Source organism: Aquarana catesbeiana, linkage group LG04 (genome assembly GCF_042186555.1).
Source record: "Aquarana catesbeiana isolate 2022-GZ linkage group LG04, ASM4218655v1, whole genome shotgun sequence".
NCBI lineage: Eukaryota > Metazoa > Chordata > Amphibia > Anura > Ranidae > Aquarana > Aquarana catesbeiana.
The window spans coordinates 552,360,829-552,366,828 of NC_133327.1; positions in this window are offsets into that span (position 1 = coordinate 552,360,829).

Below are 6,000 nucleotides of genomic sequence, written 5' to 3' on the forward strand. Positions count from 1 at the left end.
GGCTGAAGCTGGCATGGCGTCAACCACCTCTGAGCCTGCCCCTGTCCCAACTCAAGCATCTTTTTGCCTGAGTGCTTGCGTAGCCCCTTGAACGCCTACGGAGCACCGCTGGTTCAGAGGACAAATCTGCAGAGGAAGAGGCCATAGAGGAAGAAGAAGAGAAGGGGGTGGAGGAGAGAGCTGTGGCAGAATCACCACTACTAGCATTTGGGAGGCGTGGTGGTGGAACAAGCTCCAACAGTACTGAACCCTGTCCTGCATCCTTCCCAGCTGCCAGCAGAATTACCCAGTTCACCATGAAAGAAAGGTAACGTCCCTGTCCATGCCTGCTGGACCCTGAGTCAGCGGTAATATGCACCTTACTGCTGACCGCCCTGCCCAGCGACGCCAAAACATTGCCTTCCACATGCTGATAGAGAGCCGGAATGGCCTTCCGTTAAAAAAATGGCGTTTGGGAACCTGCCACCCCACATTCCACAAATTCACGAAAGGGGGCAGAGTCTACGAGCTGAAAAGGCAGCAGTTGCAGTGCTAGTAATTTGGCCAAGCTAGCAGTCAGAAGCTGAGCATGTGAATGGCTGGGACCGAATTTCTTTCGACGGTTTAGCAACTGGGGTAGGGAAATTTGCCTGCTAAAATTGGTTGTTGGTGTACCGCTAGCAGATTGGCTACAAGTACTTGGGACACCTCATTCCTCTCAGTGCAGGTTTCTGAGAGAACTTGAGGTATAGTGGGGTTGGAGATCTCAGCTGATGAGGAGCAAGGAGAGGTCCGCCTTGTTCTTTGATGTGGGTCTTTTAAGTGCTGTTGCCAACGGACTGCATCGGAGGTCCTCATATGTCTGGTCAAGCATGTGGTGCCCAAGCGGCTGTTGTTTTGGCCACGCTTGATACCCTTCAGACATATGTTGCAAACCGCAATGGTGCGATCTGCTGCACACGTGTCAAAAATGGCCAACATCAAAGAACTTTTCAAAATATTCGGGGAGTCAGCAGCGCCCTGCACCTGCTTAGCTCTGCGGTGTGATGCAATAGGGTGGCTGCCCTTAAGCTGCCCCCTGGAAGGCATCCTGCCTCGTTGGAGATGTGCCTCCTCCTCTCTTCTATCAGGCACCCAAGTAGAGTCAGTCACCTCATCATCCCCTCCCTCCTCGTCACTGGAGCAAACTTGGCAGTATGCTGCAGCTGGGAGAACATGACTGCCAGTTTCTTGACCTTCTTGGGCACCCCCTCTCTCTAGGCTCATGTTACTCCCTTCCTCAACCTGGGTACCATCATCGGAGCCTTCAAATCGCTGAGCATCCCCCTGCAGCATTTACCCAACACTGTGGTCGAATAGTTCAGGGGACTCCTTCATGCATGATGGTGGGCCTAGGAAAGGAGTGACTGTTGACATGGAGCGGATGGAATAGGCCGCTTTGGCAGCTGCATTGGCAGGGAAACTACTCTGAGCCTGGGTGACAGAGGATGAGGAGGATGAGGACGGCTTTGTTTTCCATTCCACCAACTCTTCTGCATGTTGTGGCTCAATAACACGGCCAACTGCAGAAAAAAAGGACAAATGTGCCCCACGGCCACATGCTGAGGATGCACTGTGTCCACGACCAGCACTGTCGACTGTAGACACAGAGCCTGCTTGCACTCTTTTAGTGGCCTGTGAGCATCTGCCTCTCCTTGGTGGCCTTCTGGACATGCTGTAAATTTTGTTTAGCAAAACCACACTACACTGTATTGTGTACCGTGTACACCACCAGAAAAGTAGTAGCAACCGCACTAGGGGTACACGGTACTGTGTACACCAGCAAAAGTGTAATAACAACTATGGGTGCACTGTATGTATTGTGTACTGTGTACACCACCAGAAAAGTAGTAGCAACTGCACTAGGGGTGCACAGTACTGTGCATACTACCAGAAGTCTAATAGCAACTATAGGTGCACTGTATGTATTGTGTACTGTGTACACCACAAGAAAAGTAGTAGCAACTGCACTAGGGGTGAATGGTATTGTGTACACCACCAGAAGTCTAATAGCAACTATGGGTGCACTGCATGTATTGTGTACTGTGTATACCACCAGAAAAGTAGTAGCAACTGCACTATGGGTGCACGGTACTGTGTACACCAACAGAAGTGTAATAACAACTATGGGTGCACTGTATGTATTGTGTGCACCACCAGAAAAGTAGTAGCAACTGCACTAGGGGTAAATGGTGTTGTGTACACCACCAGAAGTCTAATAGCAACTATGGGTGCACTGTGTGTATTGTGTACTGTGTACACCACCAGAAAAGTAGTAGCAACTGCACTAGGGGTGCACAGTACTGTGTACACCAACAGAAGTGTAATAACAACTATGGGTGCAATGTATGTATTGTGTACACCACCAGAAAAGTAGTAGCAACTGCACTAGGGGTGAACGGTATTGTGTATACCACCAGAAGTCTAATAGCAACTATGGGTGCACTGTATGTATACACCACCAGAAAAGTAATAGCAACTACACTAGGGGTGCATAGTATTGTGTACACCAAAAGAAATCTAATAGCAACTATGGGTGCACTGTATGTATTGTGTACTGTGTATACCACCAGAAAAGTAGTAACAACTGCACTATGGGTGCATGGGTGCAGGGTACACCAACAGAAGTGTAATAACAACTATGGGTGTACTGGATGTATTGTGTACTGTGTACACCACCAGAAAGGTAGTAGCAACTGCACTATGGGTGCACGGTACTGTGTACACCAACAGAAGTGTAAAAACAACTATGGGTGCACTCTATGTATTGTGTACACCACCAGAAAAGTAGTAGCAACTGCACTAGGGGTGAACGGTATTATGTACACCAACAGAAGTCTAATAGCAACTATGGGTGCACTGTATGTATTGTGTACTGTGTACACCACCAGAAAAGTAGTAGCAACTGCACTAGGGGTGCACGGTACTGTGTACACCAACAGAAGTATAATAACAACTATGGGTGCACTGTATGTATTGTGTACCCCACCAGAAAAGTAGTAGCAACTGCACTAGGGGTGAACGGTATTGTGTACAGCACAAGAAGTCTAATAGCAACTATGGGTGCACTGTATGTATTGTGTACTGTGTACACCACCAGAAAAGTAGTAGCAACTGCACTATGGGTTCACGGTACTGTGTACACCAACAGAAGTGTTATAACAACTATGGGTGCACTGTATGTATTGTGTACAGCACCAGAAAAGTAGTAGCAACTGCACTAGGGGTGAACAGTATTGTGTACACCACCAAAAGTCTAATAGCAACTATGGGTGGACTGTATGTATTGTGTACTGTGTACACCACCAGAAAAGTAGTAGCAACTGCACTATGGGTGCACGGTACTGTGTAACCAACAGAAGTGTAATAACAACTATGGGTGTACTGTATTGTGTACACCACCAGAAAAATAGTAGCAACTGCACTATGGGTGCAGGGTACAGTATACTATGTACACCATCTGAAGTATATTAGAAAAAGTACACCAGAAATGGCCTGCAGTCAGATATAGCTAAACTGGATGCAGTGGATATATATATATATATATATATATATATATATATATATATATATATATATATATGAGACTGTCTGTATATGTATATTAAATACACTGCAGCTAACTGAATAACCTGCCTGCCTAAAGTATATTAGAAAAAGTACACCAGGAATGGCCGGCAGTCAGATATAACTAAACTGGATGCAGTGGATACATATATATACAAGACTGTCTGTGTATATATATATATATATATATATATATATATATATATTAAATACACGGCAACTAACTGAATAACCTGCCTGCCTGCTCAATCTAAATGACACTCTCTCTCCGTCTATGCCAACAACACACTACACGGGGCCGACATGCAGGCAGCTTTATATAGTGTGGGGCGTGGACTTAGTCCCCCTGAGCCAGGATTGGCCAAAGGCACCCTACCTTTGGACAATTAGCTGAGGGCGCTGGCATTGGCCAACGAATGCAGGTCATGGTGCATGCTTTGGCCAATCATCATACAGCAATGCACTGCACTCCCGCAGTGCATTATGGGGCATTACGCGGCGCTCAAATTTGGCACAAACGCAAATGTTCGGTTTTCGACGAACGGCAAACAACCAATGTTCGAGTCGAACTCATGTTCGTCTCGAACATAAAGCTCATCCCTATCAATGCCTAAGGTAAAGCACAATGGCCATTATTAAAAATATACAACAGAGAAAACAAAAAAAAAATCCATGATTAGAACCGCAATTTTCAAAATTTTGCTGGGTAAGAATTGTAGCTCAAACTTAATGCTTTATAATAAAACATAGAAAAATATGTAGCAAAGTTGCCCTACCAACAACAGATAAATTGTGAAAAATAATAACAGCAGCCAGCATCATAAAAGATTTGAATTGTGAAAAAGTGCAGGAAATATATAATGCAGCGGTAAGTGACAGAGTGACTTTTTTTGTGCTTTTTTGGTATATGCGACTGTGTAATGCTCATATGAGATTCCTTTCCTTTGTTAAAGGTTATGGACACGTTTTAATTTATTCACCTTTAATCCTATATTCACGAGCACACTTGATGAATATTCTCCCCAAGAGTGTTTTTTTGGGGTTTGTATATTCTTTTAGCGCTGCATTATATATTTCTTATAATAAAACATATCTGAAGGAATAACATTGTTGCCACAAGCAAGCTGAAGGTTATTCCATTAATGCAGCAGTCCAGGTCTTTTGGATACATTTAGGGCCCATTCACACAGAAGCATTCCTTTGCAGTGCATTGATGCACATGCGTTTACGAGCATTGTATTAAAGACCACTAGTCATTATGAATGGGCTGCCAATGCACCACAGCGAATGAAAAAAAGATACACAACCCTTTTTTTAAATAAAGGAAGAGTACCACAATGCTGAAATGTGTCAAGCTCTAGTGTACAATTGTGCTGTGCATTGACATGGCATTCACAATAAATAGCATTGCAATTCCCCAACATAAAGCAGGTGCATTGCCATGTGTTGTGACAACGTGTATTAAACTGTGCAGTAGGCAGGTAGGCAGGTGCAGTCTACTCTCTTCACTGCAGGTGACGCTCGTCCACAGCTGCACCGCAGTTAGGGAGGGAAGTCAAGAGGAACATGGCTATTCTATGGTTTCCTGGGTCATTGGATGCTGCCATCCCATGTGACTCATGCAGCCATCTTAGGTCAGGCAGAGCCTTTTTAAGGCACTAACTCCCAGATTTGGCATGCATTTGCAAGTTGGTAGAGTACGGACAGGTACCCAGACTAGTAAGGACAGAACTAGCGGAAGGGAAAGGTTACTGACAAGGAGGGAAAGCTTAGGCTTTGCTGCTTCTCTGGACATCTGCTTGCTTGGATGCAAGACAGCCAGGCAGCATTCCGCCCCTCCTAACAGGCACTGTCAGTTTGGCTGAAGCCTGCTTTGTACAAGCTGTTGGACCTGTGAGTGTTCCCAGCTGCACTGCCTTCCCACCAGGTTATTTTTGAACTGTGCATTGTTTAAATACAAGTTCTTTCACTGCACTGGAACTGTGTGTCTTATTGCCACGCACCATGCTGCACCCCACCTACATGTCTTTTCACACATGTTGCCACAATGTACAAATGTACATGTTCATTGATCCCTTTGAGTCGTTTTTTAAAATCTGTGTAGTGCCCTGCTCCTGTTGATCAGGCGCTTATATGTAAATTTAGTGGGTTATCTGTTTTGTACATAGTTCAGATTTAATCTATGGCTAAATTAGCCTCTGTTCCAGCATTGGCTGTGTTGCGTGTAGTTCCACATTGTTGTCTGTAGGTGTCGTTGTCACCACAGATCAGTGTTGGAAAGCAACAGGCTGAAGTGTATTGAGTGCTCTTTTTTTTCTGAGGTAACTCGGCAGAGGTGGTCCACTGCTATACATTCTGGGAGACAGTACTTAAGGGGCAGACACCATTTTTGGTTCTCTTTTACCTGCGGTCCCT